This window comes from Lynx rufus, unplaced genomic scaffold (assembly GCF_022079265.1).
Source record: "Lynx rufus isolate CCGP_SWC_20201006 ecotype Redwood Valley unplaced genomic scaffold, mLynRuf1.p SCAF_19, whole genome shotgun sequence".
Lineage (NCBI taxonomy): Eukaryota > Metazoa > Chordata > Mammalia > Carnivora > Felidae > Lynx > Lynx rufus.
In genome coordinates, this window is record NW_025814833.1 from 16,126,298 (window position 1) to 16,152,103 (window position 25,806).

The 25,806-nt window shown below is 38.1% G+C and overlaps 1 pseudogene; it reads left to right on the top strand.

Moving 5' to 3' along the window:
* Positions 1-352: 352 nt before the first annotated feature.
* LOC124513810 (39S ribosomal protein L20, mitochondrial-like) lies at positions 353-1,526 on the top strand (annotated as a pseudogene).
* The last annotated feature ends 24,280 nt before the right edge of the window (positions 1,527-25,806 follow it).

Sequence of the window (25,806 nt, forward strand, 5' to 3'; positions counted from 1 at the left end):
TCCACAATACGTATATGATCTAGGAAGAGAGAAAATGTATTGGTCCACTTTAGAATTAACTTAAATATGCATGCACAAATTTCCAGAGAAAGCACTAAAAGAATAGAAATGGAATGTATATATTTTAAATTAATGAAAAGAATAATGTGGCAAGATTGAAAAATTAGTTTCAAAGGAAGGAAAAAGGAATCAAAGATTATTTGGGGACAAAATAAATGGTGTGAATAAATCCTATAGGTGTTAAATATAAATTAAATATACATTACTTACAAGTAGACTCATTGTTTCCATTAAAAGACCAACTTTCTTAGAAAGGATTCAAAATGGTTAGCAAGGCTGGCCCGCAGGCACTATGGTCTTCGTCACCACACAGCTTTGCCTCCCTGAGAGGTACTGGAGAGTCTAAGAGGTGCTTCAACTCGCAGGGCATTTCCAGGGAAGGAAGAATCAGCGCTACAGACTGGTGGTCGGAGCTGTCACCAGAACTTTTGTGAAATGTAAAAAAGTGCGAAGACTGAAGAGGAGCATGAGGACACTCTGGATTAATAGAATTATGCCTGCTTCCCAGGAATACAGCCTGCAGTACACCCAGCTTTCATTGTCAATTTAATTAAGTGCCAGGTGGAGGTCAACAGGAAAGTACCTGAAGGTCTAGCCATCTATGAACCAAAGACTTTTAAATCTTTGACTGCTTTGGCCATCAGAAGGCAACAGGAAGGATTTGCTGATGAAGTTTTGGAGTGATGGGGGGCTCATGGGGTCCAGAGCTGATGGCCAAGAAAGAATTCTTGAAGACGTCATTGGTGTAAAAAGGTGAAAATAAAAGGTGATTTTATTAAAGCACGGAGGCAGGACCCGTGGGCAGGAAGAGCTGCACTAGGGTTGTGAGGGGTAACTGATTATATACCCTCAGGCTGGGAGGGGGTCAGGGATAGAGTATGTCTCTAAGGAATTTTGGAAGCAAGGTTTTCAGGACCTTGAAGGGCAGCTGTTGCTAGGGAAACACCATTTATCACTGTTTAATAAAACCACAGTCATGAGACCCTTAAGATGTATATTGATGGGTCATACACTTGCAGAATGATTGCCAGCATATATCTTAGGGCAGTTGAGATAAAGGAAGTAGACCTACAGGATCCTTGAGGTTGGGATTAATGTTAAGCCAAGGTTCTCTTTTGACCCCAGCAAAGTGTCATCCTTGAGGCAGTGGAGCTCCTAGAGTGACATCACTCTGCTGGTCTCAAGGACTTGTCAGTGGGCTAAAGGCAGTAAGGGAATTTCATTTTTCATTTGCCTTAGTTTCCCACATTACCATGGCAAGCACTTATACCCCTTTCTTTTGTTCTTGGGTAGCCAGCCAGGAGTGTCTGAGGAATATCACACATATTCCACCCGGGATGGGGGTGTGAGCATGCCATCCTATATTTTGCCCTCAGCTTGCCCCAAGCTCCCTCATCATTGCTACTGCCTTTGGCACCAGGAATGAGCCTGAAGGTCTATTTTCCAGAGTGGTGCAGTATCACTGAGGGGGAGTCCAACTCTGCCTGCCATTTGCAGCTGAGTATCTTAGGGAAAGATTTTTTTCTCCCTGTTGATCACCCTAACTAAAATAGAGGCTAAAAATTACCTGTAAACAGTGTATATGTTCTCTTGTAAACAGTGTATATGTTCGGTAGGCAATCATATTAATTTACATTTTAGTAACTGGTTTTAGAGAAGGGTTTCTTCCCTCATTGGAACAGATTCAGAAATCTCTTGCACAGATTCTGTGAATAAAGCTCATGTGGTATTGAAGAAAAAAAGATCAACAGTATGCAGTTTATAACAGATACACTCATAAAATGTAAGTATACAAAGAGATTGATGTACAAGGATGGAGTAGTTTAAAACATATAAATATTAATCAGATAGTTTATATCATTATATTTTAATATTATAAGTGTATAAAGGGATAAAAATTATGTTTAGATACATTCTTGTTTTCACTTATAAAGTTACAATAGAGTATCCTATAATACCTGATTATGTCCACTTAAAATATATAAAGCAAAAATTTAGAGAACCACAACTTACAAAAGAAGTTCACAATTATGATAGGGGATATCATTACATCCCTCTACAGTGATAATAAGGTTTTACAAGTCATAAAGAAATAAATGTATCTAGGGGTGCCTGGGTGGTTCAGTCGGTTGAGCATCTGACTCTTGATTTTGGCTCAGGTCATGATCCCAGGGTTGTGGGATCAACCCCAACATTAGGGCTTAAGGCTCCTTCTTCTCCTCTCCCCCCACTTGCATTCGCTTTAACTATATATATATATATATATATATATATATATATATATATATACACACATATATATATACATATACATATACATATATATATGTGTGTGTGTGTATCTAAAATCAAGTCATCTGAATGACTCATGGATACTGTAGTATTTTACCTTGTCAACTTCCTCCTTCTGATTTTTACCACCCCCTTCCTCTTTCTTCTTCTTTTCCTTCTTCTACTATTCCTTTGTCATAGGGCTTCCATGATTGTACCCTCTGCTTTTCTTCTTATCCTCTCATCTTTTCCTTTTATTCATTCCTTTTCTTATTACCAGTGTGGTATGGGTATTTCCCAATTTTTGACCTTAACTCTCTTTACTTGGTTTAATCTTCACAAATTTAACTATACTGAAACACAGCTGGACTCCAAAATCTGTTATTTTTAAAATGTTTATTTTTGAGAGAGAGAAAGAGAATGAGCAAGAGAGCATGAGCAGGGGAGGGGCAAAGAGAGAGGGGGACAAGGATCCAAAGCAGGCTCTGTGCTGACAACAGAGAGCCCTATGCGGGCCTTGAACTCATGAACTGTGAGATGATGACCTGAGCTAAAATTGGATGCTTAACCAACTGAGCCACCCAGGTGCCCACAAAATCTTTCTCTCTAAATCTAACCTCAGTTCTGAGCTCTAGGGAACCAGAAATATAAATACCCTGATAGTATTTGAGTACTATTCATTTATTGAAACATTTATTGACTACCTATTAAGTTATAGGTACTGTATAAGTCAGAGTTTCAGTAGACAGAGATTCCAGCCAATATGTTCAATCAAATCATACTGGTTCTTAGTTATTGTTTTTGTTGACATGTCACAGTAAACTATAAATCATGTAGGGAGTTACTTCTGGGGTACATAAGAAATCAGGAAGACTTAAAAAGTTATACATCATCTGAGTTGTGAAAGTGTGATATTAATAAGAAAAAAGAAAACATTGTGAAAGTGAATGAAGGAAATAGAAAAAATACTGGATGAGCAAACTAGAATGCTTATAAAACGTGTGATAATCTTCTGTATGATTTACTGCACAATAAGGTTATTAATTAAAGCAAAAATATGATGTCAAACTTTTTTGATTGTCAAATCTTAAAAAACCTGATGAGCCCAGTAGTTTCAGTCTGTCCCCTCTTAATACACTCTTGTTTCTTTGTTCAGGAAACTGACCTGTAAGGAGCACATCACTTGAGTTTCCTTTTCCTCCATCATCTGGTTGGATTAAGGAGTATATCAGAGTGTAAGGAGAGAGTGATTTCAGGGAAATTATTCTGGTTGCCTTCCTGTGGACTGGTCTCTGGATCATCTCATCCCTTGAATAAAAGTCCAAAAATATTTCCAAGACAACTTTCTATCTTTTAATGCTTTCCTATTACTACTCTCTCTATCCTTATCCATTTGGGATGCAGAAGTTGTAACAGTCCTGGGATACTGCACTATCCCTTTTTTTACACTGCTCTATGCCTATTATTTGTAAATAATTTCCTTCATTCTAATTTTTGGGTGCCGTCTGTTTTGTGGTGCCCCTTGAGGGAGACAATAAATGGTACTAGAAGTGAATCTAAGACCCAGTCTCAAAATATGTGTTGCAATTGAATTATTCACATATTCATGGAATGGAAGGAAAATTTCATTGTTGAGAAGTGTTACCTGTATAATCATTGGTATTTTGTGACATCACAGGTACACAAATCACCTTCAATATCTTACATAGATGGTAGGTACAGTTTTTGGTTCTAAGTCAGAATATAACATTAATAGCACACCATGCTTCTTAATTTATATGATGGACTTGCTGTGTTCCCTGTGTTTAGAGATCTATATTTTTCATCTCTATGAAGGACAAGAATAGATAACGCTGTGAGGTAAGGAATGGAATTTCATCATATTTCTGTTTTTCCCTCGAGATACACTTTCAGTCTTGCTCCAGGTGGCGACATGTATGGAGTACATTGGTGGGTGTCCTTCTCAATGCTTTTTAATGTGCATCAGTAAGGAGCATTGAGAAGAGATCAGAGCAGTATAAGAGAGTGGCATATAGACATTGATTTCCCAGACTCACTCCTTGCCGGATTGGTCAGTGGTTGAGCTATGTCCTTTGTCTGAAGTTCCTACCCTCTCTGAAGGGGACTTATGAGACTTCCTTCCTTACTCTAGTATGCACTCCCACTCCTCATCACTTATGAGCCAGTAATGGTCACAGATCTAGGATGCTACACAATCCCACGTCTTTTCCCTACAACCTGCCCACACCACTTAACGTTAATTCTTTTATTGAATCATCCTTTATTTATCATCATTTGACTGCCCATCTGTTTCTGGAGCACTGATCCTTCTGATAATATTTGTAGAGATGTGGGGAAAGGAAGTTTTTCACATCTGTGGTGAAAATTGTGTTGATAAAATTACTTGTGAGAACAGTTGGGTAGTAGCCATAAAGTTGGAATGCATATATCCTATAACACAGCAATACTGTTTCAAGAAGAAATTTTTAAGCGCGTGCAGAGGGATTCATGTGTACTCATGGCTCCTTGCCATAATGTTTATTATGGTGATGGTGTATAAACAATCCATCTTTACCCCAATGAGTGGTTGAAAAAATAAATGATTTCATTATGATACAGAATACCAGGCAGCAGTTAAAATGAGTAATGTATACCTATTCATATAAGAGCATGGACAAAGCTCAAAAATACTGTGAAATTAAAAAGGTGGAAATGAGTTTGTACAATATGTTTTAAAACCCATAAATAAAACTATTTATTGTTAATGTATACATACAAATATAGTAAAAATTAGAAAACATAGTGGATGTATTAGCTATATATTCCTGTGTACCAAATTGCACTGAAGCTTCAGTACCCAAAATAGCAAATATTTATTATCCTACAGTTTCTGTGGTTCAGGAATCCACGTGCAACTCAGTTGTTGCCTCTATTTCAAGGTTTTTCTTGAGGTTGTAGTCAAGCTGTCAGCAGGGATTGCACTCATCTCAAGACTCTACTGGGGCTAAGAGATGCACTTCTAAGCTGGCTCATGTGGGGGTTGCCAAATGTTATTTTCTCACAGGCTCTTCATGTCTTGGGGACTCTATTCCTTACCATGATAGGGGGGCCCTTCCTTCGAGGTGCTAATATTATGGCAGCTGGATTCTCAAGGGAAGGTAAGCAAAGAATGAGAGTGAGGGCTCAGGATCGAAGCCACAATCATTTTGTAACCTGACCTCAGAGGTGACTTCTCATCACTTTGGCCATATTCTATTTGTTAGAAGCATGTCTCTATTTCATAATGATGGGGAACGATTACCGTTGGGCGTGAATACCAGGAAGTAGGACTCATTGGGACCATCTTAGAGGCTGCCTCCCACAAATGTATATGACACACAGTGAAAACACTGGGTAATGCTTATTTCTGGAGAGAGAAAGTTGAAAGTGTTACTATGGGGTATGTGCATTAGTTGCAAGTGTAAGATTTTCCTTTAATAGCAGGGTATTTTCTTGTTTGACATAGACATTTGGGGAGAGAACATTGTAGGCAGAATATTGAGAATAAAGGCAAGAAAGAATGGAGCAGCCTTTAAAGTTTTTTTTAACGTTTATTCATTTTTGAGAGACAGAGCATGAGTGGGGGAGGGGCAGAGAGAGAGGAACAGCCTTTTGAGTAATGGGAAAGGCATGTCGTTTATTATGTCTGAAGCCGTATTTTTATACCTTCATTTTTAAGTAGTGCTTAATACAATGTCTTGGTCACAATAAATTCTTTTTTTGTATATACATTTTTTAAAAATTTTTATTTATTTTTGAGAGAGAGAGCCTGAGCAGGGGAGGGGCAGAGAGAGAGGGAGACAGAGGATGCAAAGCAGGTTCTGTGCTGACAGCGGACAGCCAGATGTGTGGCTCCAACTCTGGAACTGCAACTCCCAAGCTGCGAGATCAGGACCTGTGTTGAAGTCGGATGTCCAACCAACTGAGCCACCCAGGCCCCCCTGACCACAACAAATTCTTAGTGTCCATTTTTCAATTTTGATTGAAAATAGAATAATTCATTCCTAAAAGAAAGACTTTGATATTTGTGTAGGCTGATAACAAGTATTTAGGGCTACACCACTGTTGCTTTGCTATAGATCTGACAGAAATTTTGTTCGATTCCTTGAATTTCCACCCATTATTTGCTGAAATATACCCTATTAATGAGTTACATGAAGATCGCATAATCTTTTGTGTTAATAGTAGTTGTGGCTGTTTTCTCTCCCAAATAGCTTAGATGACTGTAAATTAAAAAAAAAAATAGACTTTTGTTTCTTTTTATCAGTTTGTCCTGAATTAATTTCAGTTTCTGGTCAGCAGGCCCATTTTGATGATTGTGCCAGCATGTTTATCCTTCAAGTCTTGCAATCTAATCCCAGTTTTGGGTAATTAAAGTATTTTTTTAATTTTCCAAGTGTGATTTTTTTGAAATCCATTTGTGTCGTTGTTTAAAATATTAGGTGAAGTGACCAATTTTCCATGGAACACCATTTGTACCTGACAGACCTACAAAATATGATTAATCACATTTAGGTGTTTAAAGATTTTTTTTTTAATTAATCAAGCCAGCTTGCCACTTCATAGAAGACAACAGAGAGTTACCAATGTTAAATTTTGTGATTTGGGGTAAAAATTAATATCTTGGAAAATTTGTGACTGTTACCCAATAATTGATAGCTTTTCTTATGAGATTGGTGGTCATATTAATACATACTATTTGGGGATATTATATAATGAAAGGTGTTAGCATTTGGAAAATCTGACCAGTAGTTTTCAGATGACCAATGTTTGATGTTACAAAATTGAGCATGGAGTAAAAGGTGCATTCAGAGGGCAAGATAAACCAATGAATTTGAATGTAGCCAACCAAAAAATATATTGTTAAAATTTTACTTTCCACGTTTCAATTAACCTTGAAATGATAGTTGTTCAATTTTGGTGTAGTATCAAATGAGAATATCTACATGTATCTGAAAATGGTTTTAAAATATCTAGTTTACAATTACATATCGATGTTTGGCTCAATTTTCATCATATACTTCAACCAATACGATGTATAGCAACAGACTGAATGCAGAGGCAGATCGGAAAACTTAACTCTCTTCTATTAAACCAGATCTTTAAAAAAATTTTTTTAATGTTTATTTTTGAGAGAAACAGAGCGTGAATGAGGGAGGGGGTGAGAGAGAGGGAGACAGAATCTGAAGCAGGCTCCAGGCTCTGAGCTGTCAGCATAGAGCCCAACTCATGAACTGTGAGATCATGACTTGAGCTGAAGTCACTTAACCCACTGAGCCACCCAGGTGCCCCCTGTTCAACCAGATCTTAGAAAGATGAAAAACTGCAAAACGATGCTACTTTTGTCAAGATTTTTTAAAGTATAGCTTTTAAAAAATATATTAACATGTAAAGTTTTATTATTATTTTTTAAATATTTTATTTGTTTTTGAGAGACATACAGAATGTGAGCAGGGGAGGAACAAACAGAGAGGGAGACCCAGAATCTGAAGCAGGCTCCAGGCTCTGAGCTGTCAGCACAGAGCCCAACACAGGGCTTGAACCCACCAACCGCAAGATAATAACCTGAGCTGAAGTTGGATGCTTAACCGACTGAGCCACCCAGACATTCCTAAAGGTTTCGTATTATTACAATAATAGCTAATTTACAATTTTTGTCAGTTTTAATTTGAAATATAAAAAATATAAAGAGATATGCTCAAACTTTGCCTACATCCTTATTAGGAAAATCTCTTTAAGGTTCTCAACAAATAAACAGTGAGTGTTAAGGCTTCCTAAAGACCAAATAGTTAGAGAATCATTGTTCTAAGAGAAATGTGTCAGAATGTGAAGTCCAAGGACTTCTGGGTTTTTTTTTTAAGAGTAGTAATATTTATAGCATGTCCATGTTTTATACACATTTTGTTATGTAAATTAATCTATTCATATATTCTACATAAGTTTTTCCCAGTTTCTTTCACCAAAAGATATGAAATTATTTCAATATATCATGTATTTATAAGTATGTTAAATATTGATCAAAATGACTGTGGAAGATACCTATGCATCAAAGAACATTAGGGTTGGAAGAGGCCTTAGAAATCATGTAGTTCAGGAATTGATAAATATTGTATGTGAACCTGCATTTAAATTACTTAGGGAGCCTGGGTTTTAGAGATTGTTGAATGTTACTCTTGGTATTTTGATTCAGTGAGTTGTGATTGGGGCCAGAAATCTGTATTTTATGAAAGCTACTCCAAATTATCACGATGCATAGCTAGGTTGGAAATTAATAGTTTGGTCCAACTCTGGTATTTTTTTTGGCAGAGTTTGAAAATCTATGGCCAGGGGGCCAGATCCTGTCCCCCATCTGTTTTTGTAAATAAAATTTCATTGAGACTCAGCTGTAACCATTTGTTAATGTATTGACTATCAATGATTCTGGGCCTTAGCAGCTGAATTGAGTCATTAAAATAGAGATCTGTGGCTCAGAAAGCATAAAATATTTAGTGTCTAGCCTTTTGCAGAAAAGGTGTGCTGACCTCCATGCTAGAAGAAAATCAGTAAACTTAAAGGTTATAAATTTTTTTATGTAGTTTGTATTAGAATTCAAATTAGAAATTAGGTCTCTTACCGTGAGGTTCAGTGTGCTCTCTTATGCCTCATGGTTTCTTCAACACAGAAACTATGCTAGAAATAATTATTTGTGTAGATGCTAAATTTAGGAACAAAGTCTGTTAAGTGACCAACTGCTATAGTGCATTTAAATTGTAATTTGATTTGGAATTGTAAAGTTCAAAAGCAACATTCCCTGTAACAAACTTGTTAAAGTGAAATAAGTGGGCCAAAATATCTTTTGCTTCCAACCTTATTCCCAGTGGTCCATGACTAAAGTTTCTTTTCAAGTGCTGATTTAAAGAACAGTGGTTATGTAATATTAATTGCTGCCATTTATTTTCTGCTCTTTTATGGCAAGCACTAAAATCTTTGTATACATAATCACAATCGTTTCCAAATTTCTTGAATTCCTTCTCTATCCTGGTGGCGTCTTTATTAGCTGTGCATTTATCTGTTGTATGTGATGGGCTTCCCAAGATTTAATTTGAATAAAAGTTTCTGAGGCTTTTTAGAAATACTTGCAAATCACTCCATATCTTATTTACTTCTCATAACTTCCCCATGAAGTTAGTATAATGTTCATTTTAGAGTTGATGAAATTGTGAGCTGTGAGTTTCAAGCAATGGACAGAATTTAAACTTATTTTGGTAGGCTCCAAAGGATATGTACATTCATCACATCACCTGTCAAATTGAGGGAATGCAGTTTTTTTTTTTACGTAATCTCTATACCCAGTGTGGGGCTCGAACTCAGAACTCCAAGATCAAAAGTCACACGCTTTACTGACTGAGCCAGCCACTTACCCCAAGGGAATGCAGTTTATAGATATCTTACTTATTTCACTTAACATAGTACCCTCGATATCCACCCATTTTGACTCAGATGGCACAATGTTATTCTTTTTCATGGATGCATAATATTCCTGTGTGTGTGTGTGTGTGTGTGTGTGTGTAGTATATTGGTGAAGAGAAGTGGGAAGAGGGAGATACAGGCTTCCAGGCTTGGAATGAATAAGTCATGTGAATAAAAGGCACAAGATAAGGAATACAGTGAATGATATGTTAAAGTGATGTAATGTGACAGATGGTAGCTACACTTGTGAACAGAATGTAATGCATAAAATTGTCAAATCACTAAGTTGTACACCTGAAACTAATGTAACATTGTGTGTCACTCTACGCAAACAAAAAAGGAAGAAACTCTTAGAAAATGCTACAGAATAAATTTACCGCCAAAAGGTGCTATGTGAAACAACCCACACACAGGGGTGCCTGGGTGGCTCAGTTAGTTAAGTGTCCGAATTTTGGGTTTTGGCTCAGGTCATGATCTCATGGTTCATGCATTCGAGCCCCACATCAGGCTCTGCAATGACAGTGGGGAGCCTGCTTGGGATTCTCTCTCTCCCTCTTTCTCTGCCCCTCCCCTGCTCATGCTGTCCCTCAAAACAAACAAACATTAAAAAATTAATTTAAAAAAGTTTAAAAAAAAGAAGCCACACATAAAGACTACATATTGTATGTCTGTTTATATGAAATTACAGAACAGGAAATTTATAGAAACAGAAAGCAAATCAGTAGTTGCCTAGTACTGGGATGAAACAGAAACTGCAAATAGGCACAAAGGAACTTTTTGAAGTTATGTAAATATTCTGAAACTGAATTGTAGTGATTATTGCGCCAACTTTACATTTACTAGAATCATTGAATTGTAAATTTATGATGGGTGCATTTTAGAGTATGTAAATATACCTCAATAAAACTTCTATTTTTTAAAAAAAGTTTTATTTATTTTGAGAGAGGGAGAGAAAGAGTGAGTGAGTGAGCAGGGAAGGGGTAGAGAGAATGGGGGAGAAAGAATCCCAAGCAGGCTCTATGCTGCACAGAGCTGACATGGGCTAGATCTCATGAACTGAGAGATCATGACCTGAGCTGAAATCAAGAATTGGATGCTTGAACAATGTCTATCAGATACTAGGAAGATGGCGGCGTAGGAGGACGCTGGGCTCACCGCGCGTCCTGCTGATCACTTAGATTCCACCTACACCTGCCTAAATAACCCAGAAAACCGCCAGAGGATTAGCAGAACAGAGTCACCGGACCCAAGTGCAGACGAGAGGCCCACGGAAGAGGGTAGGAAGGGCGGCGAGGCGGTGCGCGCTCCACGGACTGGCGGGAGGGAGCCGGGGCGGAGGGGCGGCTCGCCGGCCAAGCAGAGCCCCCGAGTCCGGCTTGCAAAAGCGGAGGGGCCTGACGGACTGTGTTCCGACAGCAAGCGCGACTTAGCGTCTGGGAGGTCATAAGTTAACAGCTCTGCTCAGAAAGCGGGAAGGCTGGAGGACAAAGGGAGGGTGAGCTGCGGAGCCCCCGGACGACAGAGCTCAGTTTGGCGGGGAACAAAGGCGCTCTCCAGCGCCATCTCCCCCGCCCATCCCCCAGCCAAAATCCCAAAGGGAACCGGCTCCGGCCAGGGAAATTGCTCGCTCCGCGCGAACACCCAACTCTGTGCTTCTGCGGAGCCAAACCTCCGGCAGCGATCTGACTCCCTCCGGCTGCACAGGGCCCCTCCTGAAGTGGATCACCTAAGGAGAAGCGAGCTAAGCCTGCCCCCCCTGCCGCCGTGCACCTTGCCTTCCCACCCCAGCTAATACGCCAGATCCCCAGCATCACAAGCCTGGCAGTGTGCAAGTAGCCCAGACGGGCCACGCCACCCCACAGTGAATCCCGCCCCTAGGAGAGGGGAAGAGAAGGCACACACCAGTCTGACTGTGGCCCCAGCGGTGGGCTGGGGGCAGACATCAGGTCGGACTGCGGCCCCGCCCACCAACTCCAGTTATACACCACAGCACAGGGGAAGTGCCCTGCAGGCCCTCACCACACCAGGGACTATCCAAAATGACCAAGCGGAAGAATTCCCCCCAGAAGAATCTCCAGGAAATAACAACAGCTAATGAACTGATCAAAAAGGATTTAAATAATATAACAGAAAGTGAATTTAGAATAATAGTCATAAAATTAATCGCTGGGCTGGAAAACAGCATACAGGACAGCAGAGAATCTCTTGCTACAGACATCAGGGGACTAATGAACAGGCACGAGGAGCTGAAAAACGCTTTAAAGGAAATGGAAAACAAAATGCAAACCGCCACAGCTCGGATGGAAGAGGCAGAGGAGAGAATAGGTGAACTAGAAGATAAAGTTATGGAAAAAGAGGAAGCTGAGAAAAAGAGAGATAAAAAAATCCAGGAGTATGAGGGGAAAATTAGAGAACTAAGTGATACACTAAAAAGAAATAATTTACGCATAATTGGTATCCCAGAGGAGGAAGAGAGAGGGAAAGGTGCTGAAGGGGTACTTGAAGAAATCATAGCTGAGAACTTCCCTGAACTGGGGAAGGAAAAAGGCATTGAAATCCAAGAGGCACAGAGAACTCCCTTCAGACGTAACTTGAATCGATCTTCTGCACGACATATCATAGTGAAACTGGCAAAATACAAGGATAAAGAGAAAATTCTGAAAGCAGCAAGGGGTAAACGTGCCCTCACATATAAAGGGAGACCTATAAGACTCGTGACTGATCTCTCTTTTGAAACTTGGCAGGCCAGAAAGAATTGGCACGAGATTTTCAGGGTGCTAGACAGCAAAAATATGCAGCCAAGAATCCTTTATCCAGCAAGTCTGTCATTTAGAATAGAAGGAGAGATAAAGGTCTTCCCAAACAAACAAAAACTGAAGGAATTTGTCACCACTAAACCAGCCCTACAAGAGATCCTAAGGGGGACCCTGTGAGACAAAGTACCAGAGACATCACTACAAGCATAAAACATACAGACATCACAATGACTCTAAACCCGTATCTTTCTATAATAACACTGAATGTAAATGGATTAAATGCGCCAACCAAAAGACATAGGGTATCAGAATGGATAAAAAAACAAGACCCATCTATTTGCTGTCTACAAGAGACTCATTTTAGACCTGAGGACACCTTTAGATTGAGAGTGAGGGGATGGAGAACTATTTATCATGCTACTGGAAGCCAGAAGAAAGCTGGAGTAGCCATACTTATATCAGACAAACTAGACTTTAAATTAAAGGCTGTAACAAGAGATGAAGAAGGACATTATATAATAGTTACAGGGTCTATCCATCAGGAAGAGCTAACAATTATAAATGTCTATGCGCCGAATACCGGAGCCCCCAAATATATAAAACAATTACTCATAAACATAAGCAACCTTATTGATAAGAATGTGGTAATTGCTGGGGACTTTAACACCCCACTTACAGAAATGGATAGATCATCTAGACACACGGTCAATAAAGAAACAAGGGCCCTGAATGAGACACTGGATCAGATGGACTTGACAGATATATTTAGAACTCTGCATCCCAAAGCAACAGAATATACTTTCTTCTCGAGTGCACATGGAACATTCTCCAAGATAGATCATATACTGGGTCACAAAACAGCCCTTCATAAGTTTACAAGAATTGAAATTATACCATGCATACTTTCAGACCACAATGCTATGAAGCTTGAAGTCAACCACAGGAAAAAGTCTGGAAAACCTCCAAAAGCATGGAGGTTAAAGAACACCCTACTCACGAATGAGTGGGTCAACCAGGCAATTAGAGAAGAAATCAAAAAATATATGGAAACAAACGAAAATGAAAATACAACAATCCAAACGCTTTGGGACGCAGCGAAGGCAGTCCTGAGAGGAAAATACATCGCAATCCAGGCCTATCTCAAGAAACAAGAAAAATCCCAAATACAAAATCTAACAGCACACCTAAAGGAAATAGAAGCAGAACAGCAAAGGCAGCCTAAACCCAGCAGAAGAAGAGAAATAATAAAGATCAGAGCAGAAATAAACAATATAGAATCTAAAAAAACTGTAGAGCAGATCCACGAAACCAAGAGTTGGTTTTTTGAAAAAATAAACAAAATTGACAAACCTCTAGCCAGGCTTCTCAAAAAGAAAAGGGAGATGACCCAAATAGATAAAATCATGAATGAAAATGGAATTATTACAACCAATCCCTCAGAGATACAAACAATTATCAGGGAATACTATGAAAAATTATATGCCAACAAATTGGACAACCTGGAAGAAATGGACAAATTCCTGAACACCCACACTCTTCCAAAACTCAATCAGGAGGAAATAGAAAGCTTGAACAGACCCATAACCAGCGAAGAAATTGAATCGGTTATCAAAAATCTCCCAACAAATAAGAGTCCAGGACCAGATGGCTTCCCAGGGGAGTTCTACCAGACGTTTAAAGCAGAGATAATACCTATCCTTCTCAAGCTATTCCAAGAAATAGAAAGGGAAGGAAAACTTCCAGACTCATTCTATGAAGCCAGTATTACTTTGATTCCTAAACCAGACAGAGACCCAGTAAAAAAAGAGAACTACAGGCCAATATCCCTGATGAATATGGATGCCAAAATTCTCAATAAGATACTAGCAAATCGAATTCAACAGCATATAAAAAGAATTATTCACCATGATCAAGTGGGATTCATTCCTGGGATGCAGGGCTGGTTCAACATTCGCAAATCAATCAACGTGATACATCACATTAACAAAAAAAAAAGAGAAGAACCATATGATCCTGTCAATCGATGCAGAAAAGGCCTTTGATAAAATCCAGCACCCTTTCTTAATAAAAACCCTTGAGAAAGTCGGGATAGAAGGAACATACTTAAAGATCATAAAAGCCATTTATGAAAAGCCCACAGCTAACATCATCCTCAACGGGGAAAAACTGAGAGCTTTTTCCCTGAGATCAGGAACACGACAGGGATGCCCACTCTCACCGTTGTTATTTAACATAGTGCTGGAAGTTCTAGCATCAGCAATCAGACAACAAAAGGAAATCAAAGGCATCAAAATTGGCAAAGATGAAGTCAAGCTTTCGCTTTTTGCAGATGACATGATATTATACATGGAAAATCCGATAGACTCCACCAAAAGTCTGCTAGAACTGATACATGAATTCAGCAAAGTTGCAGGATACAAAATCAATGTACAGAAATCAGTTGCATTCTTATACACTAACAATGAAGCAACAGAAAGACAAATAAAGAAACTGATCCCATTCACAATTGCACCAAAAAGCATAAAATACCTAGGAATAAATCTAACCAAAGATGTAAAGGATCTGTATGCTGAAAATTATAGAAAGCTTATGAAGGTAATTGAAGAAGATTTAAAGAAATGGAAAGACATTCCCTGCTCATGGATTGGAAAAATAAATATTGTCAAAATGTCAATACTACCCAAAGCTATCTACACATTCAATGCAATCCCAATCAAAATTGCACCAGCATTCTTCTCGAAACTAGAACAAGCAATCCTAAAATTCATATGGAACCACAAAAGGCCCCGAATAGCCAAAGGAATTTTGAAGAAGAAGACCAAAGCAGGAGGCATCACAATCCCAGACTTCAGCCTCTACTACAAAGCTGTCATCATCAAGACAGCATGGTATTGGCACAAAAACAGACACACAGACCAATGGAATAGAATAGAAACCCCAGAACTAGACCCACAAACATATGGCCAACTCATCTTTGACAAAGCAGGAAAGAACATCCAATGGAAAAAAGACAGCCTCTTTAACAAATGGTGCTGGGAGATCTGGACAGCAACATGCAGAAGGTTGAAACTAGACCACTTTCTCACACCATTTACAAAAATAAACTCAAAATGGATAAAGGACCTAAATGTGAGACAGGAAACCATCAGAACCTTAGAGGAGAAAGCAGGAAAAGACCTCTCTGACCTCAGCCGTAGCAATCTCTTACTCGACACATCCCCAAAGGCAAGGGAATTAAAAGCAAAAGTGAATTACTGGGACCTTATGAAGATAAAAAGCTTCTGCACAGCAAAGGAAACAACCAACAAAACTAAAAGACAACCAACGGAATGGGAAAAGATATTTGCAAATGACATATCGGACAAAGGGCTAGTATCTAAAATCTATAAAGAGCTCACCAAACTCCACACCCGAAAAACAAATAACCCAGTGAAGAAATGGGCAGAAAACATGAATAGACACTTCTCTAAAGAAGACATCCAGATGGCCAACAGGCACATGAAAAGATGTTCAGCGTCGCTCCTTATCAGGGAAATACAAATCAAAACCACACTCAGGTATCACCTCACGCCAGTCAGAGTGGCCAAAATGAACAAATCAGGAGACTATAGATGCTGGAGAGGATGTGGAGAAACGGGAACCCTCTTGCACTGTTGGTGGGAATGCAAATTGGTGCAGCCGCTCTGGAAAGCAGTGTGGAGGTTCCTCAGAAAATTAAAAATAGACCTACCCTATGACCCAGCAATAGCACTGCTAGGAATCTACCCAAGGGATACAGGAGTACTGATGCATAGGGGCACTTGTACCCCAATGTTCATAGCAGCACTCTCAACAATAGCCAAATTATGGAAAGAGCCTAAATGTCCATCAACTGATGAATGGATAAAGAAATTGTGGTTTATATACACAATGGAATACTACGTGGCAATGAGAAAAAATGAAATATGGCCTTTTGTAGCAACGTGGATGGAACTGGAGAGTGTGATGCTAAGTGAAATAAGCCATACAGAGAAAGACAGATACCATATGGTTTCACTCTTATGTGGATCCTGAGAAACTCAACAGGAACCCATGGGGGAGGGGAAGGGAGAAAAAAAAAAAAGACGTTAGAGTGGGAGAGAGCCAAAGCATAAGAGACTGTTAAAAACTGAGAACAAACTGAGGGTTGATGGGGGGTGGGAGGGAGGGGCGGGTGGGTGATGGGTATTGAGGAGGGCACCTTTTGGGATGAGCACTGGGTGTTATATGGAAACCAATTTGTCAATAAACTTCATAAAAAAAAAAAAAAAAAAAAAAAAAAAAAAAAGAATTGGATGCTTAACTGACTGAGCCCCCCAGTTGCCCCACCTCCATAAAACTGTTTTAAATTAGAAGTGGGTTGTTTTAGATCAGAGAACATAATTGAAGGAAGATACTGATATTCTCTAGAATGAGATGAGAACAGAAGAAAAGCTTTTATCAAATCTCTTTTTCTGAATGAATCTGAGGTGATTTTAATTCATTTTTTCCCGTTGGTCACCATACATTTGTTTCTTCAATTGTGACAAAGAAGATTAGGTTTTAGGCCCTGCCTGCCTACAAAAAAGGCAACTTCTGTATCATTGTGCAGAATTTGGTATATTTTCTTTACAAATCACAATTGAGCTGGGATGCCTGGGTGGCTTAGTCGGTTGAGCGTCCGACTTCAGCTCAGGTCATGATCTTACAGCTCGTGGCTTAGAACCCTGTGTCGGGCTCTGTGCTGACAGCTCGGAGCCTGGAGCCTGCTTCGGATTCCGTGTCTCCCTCTTTCTCTGCCCTTCCCCCACTTGCACTCTGTGTGTGTCTCTCTCAAAAATAAACATTAAAAAATTAAAACAAATAATAATTGAGCTTTACCACATTTCTTGAAGCCAACCTTCTGCTTGGGGGTTTGGCCAGATTACTGTCAGTTGAAGTTTTTTGGTGTCAGGAGTTTCTGCCTGCTTAAAGGCCACATTTTAATCCTTTTCTTTTTGCTTTGCCTTGGAAAGATATGGATAACAGCTTTCATCCAGGTCATCTCGCTCAATTCAGTAGTGAATGTTGACTCATGTTTCTCTTCCGTAGCGATTCTGGTATTCTTTGTTATAATGGAAATCAAGCAAAAAGTGTATAACTTACTGAAAATTCAGTCTCCTACCTGGAAAAGAATACCTTAATATTTAAAATATGGGAATCATTGACCATAGTGTAAGTTTGTGTAACCAAATGCAATGTGGATGAACTTTGGAGTTTAGGAAAGATGGATCAGAATGCTATTTTTACCATTGATTAATCATGTGATCTTGATTTAGCTACTTTACCACTTTCTCTCAGTTTTTTAATATGTAAAGTGAGGAAAATAATCATGTCTAGATCATATTGTCTCTCTCTCTCTCTTAGATATAAGTGTGGTACATATAGTTACATTATGTGATAAATAATATATTTGTAAGTAATATCTACATCCAATGTGGGGCTCGAACTCATGACCCTGAGATCAAGAGTCATATTCTCTATGGACTGAGCCAGCCAGGTGCCCCTGAAATAAATATTATTATACTCATTTTATATTTATGAAATGTGATTATATATGTTGAGATATATATCTATATTGAGATGTATAACACATGTGTAGCCATATACAAATAATCCTCAATAAATACTACTTCTCTTGTTTAGTGAATAAAAACATCTGATGTTTTAAAAGAACCTTCCTTCAGGGGCCCCTGGGGGACTCAGTTGGTTAAAGTGCCCAACTCTTGATTTCGGCTCAGGTGATGGTCTCATGGTTCTGATATGGAGCCCCACGTTGGGCTCCGTGCCGACAGCGTGGATCTGTTTGGGATTCTGTCTCCCTCTCTCTCTGCCTCTCTCCTGCTTGCCCTCTATTTCTCTCTCTCTCAAAATAAATAAACATTAAAGAAAAAGTTTAAGAAAAGAACCTTCCTTCAACAAGTAGCATGTCATTCACAGACATCAATTATTCCTTATAAATTAAAACCTAAAATGATTATAACATTGTCAAAGGGTGTTCCTGTTTCTTCATTCAAGTCATAATAATACAGTTGTGGAGTCTAGTGTTTAGTCAGTGATTTAGAGAATGCTTATTAATTATTTTGATAGAAGCAAAAAAGTAGTAATTTCATCTGTTGAATTTTTCTCTGTAGTTATATATTTCAGCTGAATTTTTCTCTGCATATCAATATCTATTTTCTCAAGTGTTTTTATCAACCTACCTCACCTTACGTGCTTTGTAAAGCCACTCAAAGTAATGAGAAAATTTATCAAGTTATTTTATATTGGAAGTAGTATGTTTAGTTTGTAAATAGAAATATTGCTGGTTTTGATAGTAGATGCAATCATCTCAAAGTCTGATTGGTGCACATTTTCATACTTTCTTCCTAACATTTTTAGTTTACCATCTTTTTATACACTTTTCTACCCAAAAATTAAAAAAAAACCAATGTATAGAAATGGTTTCCGCAGTGACTCTTGCTGCTAACAAACATTTGGGTTTTTATAATTTGGCTTTGTTGTAGAAACACTTTACATTTGTCAATGATACTTAAAAAGAAAATGCTGTCATTTTGAATATGATTTTAGGAAGCCACTCTGCTGTAATCATATTCACCAGTTTCCTCAGAAAGGAAATGAATGAAAGACAAAAGGAAAGAAAAAAAGGAAGAAAGGGAAAAAGGAAAGAAAGAAAGACAGACAGACTCTGGATGAATAGAAACAGCTGCCCTATTGTACAAAAGCTGAAAAAAATGCTTTATAAAAAAATTGACTTGGCATGTTATACCCCTAGTATTAGGATACATAATGTTTGATTTTCTTTCTTTGTGCATCTTTTGTTCACTTGAAATAGCGCATTTGCATGTGAATGGAAGAAAGCAAAATTATATCCCAAGGTTCATGAAAAGAAATTATTGATTGGCTCTTTAATTGAGCAAACACCATCTGAACCACTTTCTTCATTTATTTTCAGCCTCAACATTAACTGAAACACTTCAGTGAAAATAGTGTTTGTTGTCTAAAGTTTTCAGTTAGCCAAAATGCTGCATTATGGTCTATAAAGAATGAGGGTGTCATAACACTTCATTCTGTAGTTTGGTTGTTCCTGTTTATAGGATTTACTCTTTAAAAAACTGATGTGGCAAGGCCGAGGTTTTGTTTAGTACTGGTGCGCCTTTCCCCATGATGCCAGTGTACTCAGGAAGTGCTAGTACTTTTCATTTTGGTCCTTATTTACTCATGTTCTTCTAATTCAGAAGAACATGACTCTTCTCTTCTCTCACTCCTAACCTCTATAGATAAGAGAGAAGGTGCTATTCATGTATGCTTTTCCTTTAGTGCACAATCTCAAGGAGTTATATTGGCTAGGCAGTTTATATAAAGAAAAAAACTGGATCGTCTAGGGACCGTAAAGAAAAGGAAAGTCCAAGCCCCATCTAATGGGGACAGCAGATGACTGCCCCATAGGAATATTGACCCTTATATTGACTGATCGAGCTATCTTCCAGCTTCGCATGAAGAACCAGACATAATTGATTGTTTTTAAATAATATGAAATCTCCTAGGTGTTCAACAATGGAAGTAATTTTTTTAAACACTTCTTGATTATACTGTATGAATCACCTAAAACTCATCTATAGGTTTCATGTAACTTGAAAAGCCACCAGGTTGTACCCTCTTTTGGGGGAGTTTGCTTTGTGCTCTGGTTGATAATGGCTTAATAATAAGATTTGTCATTCCAATTTCTAATTCATGTCTGTATTACTTCTTCCTCTCTCCATTCATTTATACATTCCTAGAATATTTACTATGGAGATATGACTTAGTAGACTGGATATCCTTCTAGGCATTGAAAATTTTAGCCTAATCAGTCCCTTTCCTCAAGGATATAAGAGATTATATGAGAGGCTGAATATAAGCAATCATGATGCAGAATGATGAATGTGATGAGAAAGGTTGGCATAGTATATAATGGTGACATAGAAGAAAGATACTTAACATTTGTTGTTAATACAGCCTCTTAAATGAGTAAAATGACTACATCTCCCTCTAGCAGTTCTCTGAGAAGAAATGGTTATGGCAGTATGTTCAAGAAACCCGATATCCTGGTGGGGGAGAGATTTGTGGCAAGATGGGCCTTTCAATTCCTCCTAAATAGAGCATCTTTGTCATTTGGCAATTGAAAAAGATGATGCTTTCATTTTACCCTTTGACACCTATTGAGTGTTATTTCCAAAGTGAAATGCTTAGAAGAGTCAATAGACTGTTCCCTTTTTATATTGCTTTGACTAGATGTCAGCAATTCCAATCGTATCAGATCATTTATTACTCTGAGAAAATCCCTTGACAAACCTAGAGATTAATTTGTTGTTGGTGAGCTACTCAGGAGATATTTCTCCTTCTTCCCATAATAGAGAGAGATGCTCACAGTTCAGGCCAGGTTTGGTATTATGGCTTTGTATGAAATACAAGCATCTAAGAGAAGGGAATCAAAGTGAAATCTTGACCTGGTTTCAAATCAAAACCAAATCTCCATGCATTGTCAAAATCCTGGGCTTGCTTTATTGCAAGGGCAGTTCATGCAGAGAAAAGATAAGAGTGCCCAGTAAACAGCTTTTGGATAGCAGATAAAACTGCAAAATGAAAGCACTTGACTGACGGATGATAAATGTTATTTGTCTGCCTTGAGTTGATATTATATTTTATGGGATATGAAGTAATACCTGCCTTGTAGATTTACACAAGTGTGAACAGGCAAATTTCCTGAAAATGGCTTTTTTGCAATGAGTTTATAGAACTTTAAGGGAAAATTAGTATTAGCTGCTGACTTATTTTCAAAAAACACTCCAGAAGATTCTTACAGCAATATTTATTCGAGGTTGAAAATCAGATAAATATTTCCTTCACATACCAGTAGGGGTTATAGTATTTGCAGAAGGCACAAATTCTCATGATGGTATATGAATAAATACTCTTGCCATACAGAAAATCCCCTGTAGACAGGTTACATTAAATTAATTTCTAAGGTTCAGGCACCCGAACGGGAATTTTTTTTTCAAGTGTGTTATAGGTATTTCACTTTCCCACTCTCACCTGCCAAATCAGCCATTTTAAACATACTGGAGAATTCACTGTTTCTCCTCTGTGACCTTCATGACTAGCCTGAAGGACTGTGGGTGTCTCCATATTCAGAGTATTGGATCCTGGAGCATTATACTTTGTGTTCAATGTCCTTGCCACTTGCTAGTTGTGTGGCCTTGGACTAATTGTTGAACTTTCTTGTACCTCAGTGTACTCATTTTAAAGATAGGAATAATAATCCTGACTCATTAGGTTGTTAGAAGGACTGAGGTACTGATGCCTTGAACATGGTAAATGTGCAATTAATATTAATCACCAATTTTTCCTTTCTAAGGCTCCAGTGTTGCCAGCATTTCAGAACCAGAGAGAACAGGGATGAAAATAGTCATGGAGGGAAGGGTTCCAACTGATGATCTTCAAGTTAGGCAGAACCTGCTCTTCTTTTCCAAGAGATGATTTCTTGTTCAAGGACCTTTCGCCTTCCTGGTAAGCTTTGAATTAAGTACTTTTTCTTTGTGTACAAATTTAAGGGGCTATAGGTTTCAGCAGCTTCCAAACCTGATTAGGGGGATATTTCACCAGAAACTCCTTGTTTCTAATTTTCTTTATATACTTTAATCTGAGGATTTGCCTGCAGGGGTGAAGGATTTTTTATTGTCAGTTCAGGCTCTACTGAGCTAGAAATCCTTATGCAGAGAAAGCTCCTACTGAGTCCAAAGGGAACTTTTCCTAAGAAAGACCTGTAGGACTTGGCCTACTGTGTATAGGTATTCTTTATTCAAGAGAGTTTTGAAGATATGTAGGTTTGAAGTTAGCATATATTCCCTCCAGCCTTGCCCCAAGGGGTTTCTTAAACAACATACCTACAGACATCTGCCTTTTCTAAGGGACAAATCACTCATTTGGTCTAGTTCAACAGCTTAGAATTTCAAAAATATAAGAAGCCCTTCTTTGTGAAGAGAGAATGATGTAGTGCATTTGAAAGTCCATTATTTTTACTCTACTAGAGTTAAAATATTGATATAATCAAAAGGAAAGTCCTACAATTATTAAAATGTGAATTCAGAAATCATTACTATGGGAAGGGAATTATCATAATTTCCTCTGGTTTTTGGTAAAGGGCATAAGTAAATCAAACCTATTTCTCACTCCCTGGAAAATATCATGAAATATTATTTGGATAAAATTAACAGAATTCCTAATCAGTCAAACAAGTCGTGAGCATATATTTATTCCTGCATTGGTACTCTGCGAAGTATATGTCTAGGATATATAGAAAATATGGTTCTTGCTCTCAAAGTATTTATAGAATATTCTGAAAAACATGATATATATATATATATATATATATATATATATATATATAAACGTTGAAAAAAAATTAATATATATATATATGTCAAGTTTTTTTTTTTAATTTTTTTTTTCAACGTTTATTTATTTTTGGGACAGAGAGAGACAGAGCATGAACGGGGGAGGGGCAGAGAGAGAGGGAGACACAGAATCAGAAACAGGCTCTAGGCTCTGAGCCATCAGCCCAGAGCCTGACGCGGGGCTCGAACTCACGGACCGCAAGATCGTGACCTGGCTGAAGTCGGACGCTTAACCGACTGCGCCACCCAGGCGCCCCATATGTCAAGTTTTTGATACTTAGATTATGTTTATATAGATTATGCAATAAATGGTACAGACTAAATAATATATTATTCTGAGCACTTTGCATCTTTAAATTTTGGAGAATTTTCATAAGACCTGTGATTTATTTCACTTCATTTCTACCAAAGTTTCACATAATACTAACTCATTCACACTGTGGTTTAAGTGACTGATAGCTGGTTATTTGCAGACAACAAGGGGAAGAAGTTAAAATAGACTGCTAAGCATCGGAAAGGTAAGGGAGCTTAAGGGAAGGTGTTTTGTGAGATGGAGTAATACAAAAAGGATCAATAATGTGATGCTGAAGACAGCCATTTAAACTGAAATTTGCCTCTGCTGTCTTTCCTGAAGTCCATGTGAATACGTCCTTGAATAGCATCTGGCAGAAGTCTACAGGCGCTATGTCAAACCTCCATTTAGACTCTGACTTTTAAAGAAAATAATTATCTATTTTCTCTAGTATCTTTTGGGGACAGTAACTATGTCTTATTTATTGCTGTATTCTCAGCACCTGTGTGCTACCATATGATAAGCGCATATAATTAATATCATTCCATTGAGCTACTTTTCTCTCACTTTTCTATTCATCTTTTTCATCCTCTCTGTTTTGTTTCCTCTATTTGGCCCTTCAAATGATAGTTTCCCAATGTTCCCTCCGTAGACCCTTGCTTGCTCTTTCTACACACTTTCACTGTGTCCATTTATTCTTCAGTGACCCTCTCTTTCCCAATGACCAGGCGGTGGTTAAATTGCAGGCATGGCCTTTGAAATAAAACAAACCTGGGTTGAAATTCAGTTTTACTACTTGCTAGCTGTCAGACCTAGGAATACTTGACTTTTGATCCTTAGATTATCCTTCTTTTAAACACGTTTAATGATAATACCTAACTCATAGCATTATCATTAGAACTTGGTCAGATAAGAAGTATATAATAAATAGCATAGTGCTTGGGCCTTAATAAGTACTCTGTAAATGTTAGTTGATTTTACTTTTTTTTATAAAGCTTTACTGAGATACTATAATTTACTTCCATAAAATTCACCCATTTAGTATATACAATTTAGGGCTTTTTGGTAAATTCACGTACAACCATTACCGTATCTAATTTTAAAGCATTTTTATTCTCCTAGAAATAAACATGTTGCCATTGGCATTAACTTCCCATTTCCCCCACCTCCAGCTCTAGGAAATGATATTTCAGATTCTGCAATTCTAGACAGCTAGATAAATGGAATCATACAATATAGAATAATGCTGTTGAGGTTCATCCATGTTATAGCATGCATCAGCAATTCTTTTTACTATTGAGTAATATTCTGTTGTATCAACATATCACATGCTATTTGCCCATCATTATTTGATAAATGTTGTTTCTACTATGTGGCTAGTATTGATAATGTTCCTAGGAACATTTGTGTACAAGTTTTTGTTCAGACTTCTATGTTAATTTCTTTTGGGTGTATACACAGGAGTAGGTATATACCTACTCAGTCCTATGTAACTCCATGTTGAAAAATTTTGAGGAAATGGCAAACTGTTACCAAAAGCAACTGTAGCATTTTATATTCCCGCCAGCAATGTCTGAGGGTTCTAGTTGCTCTACATTCTCCCTAACACTTGTCGTGTGGTGTTGTATTTGTTTCTTTTTAAATGTTACCTCTCCTAGCATGTGTGAAGTGGTTTCTCATTGTAGTTTTGATTTACATTTCCTAAATGACTAATGATTTTGACTATTTTTTTATGTGTAGTTGCTCCAAATCTTGTGACATAATACAAAATATATATTTGGTATGTATCCCTGGTTTTTGACACAGGGCTTCCAAACCCCTTAGAATTTCCTGGGTGTTAGGAGGGTCTTTTGTCCAAATCTGGCAACTATTGGTGGGCTTTTGAGTAGCTTCAGCACAGGGACTAATTATCAGAAAGACCAAGCCATGATTAGAAGCTTGGAACATTCAGTACCACCCACATCCTACAGGAAGGAGAGGGAAGAGCTGTCTAGATTAATGTAGTGAATACCTGTTTATGCCTATGTCATGAAGCCTTCATAAAAATTCTGAAAGTATGTTGTTTAGAGAAATTTCAGGATTGGGAATGCATGGGTGTGTTTGGAGGATGATGCACCCCGAGCTCCTATACTCCAGACATTTCCAGACCTTGTCCTATGTACTTCTTCATCTTACTGTTTATCTATATTTTTATAATATCCTTTATAATGAACTGCTAAACATAAGTACATGTCTCTTGAGTTTTATGAGCCATTCTAACAAATAATTAAACCTGAGGCAGGGAGGTTACGGGAACCTTCAAGTTTCTGGTTGGGTGGGACAGAAATGTGAATATCCTGGGGACCATTACGTGCAGCTGGCATCTGAAGTGAGGGTAGTCGGTGAAACAGAGCCATTAAACCTTTAGAGTCTGACACTAAGTACCTGGAGTAATGTTGAATTTCATTATAGGGCACCCTATTGGTGT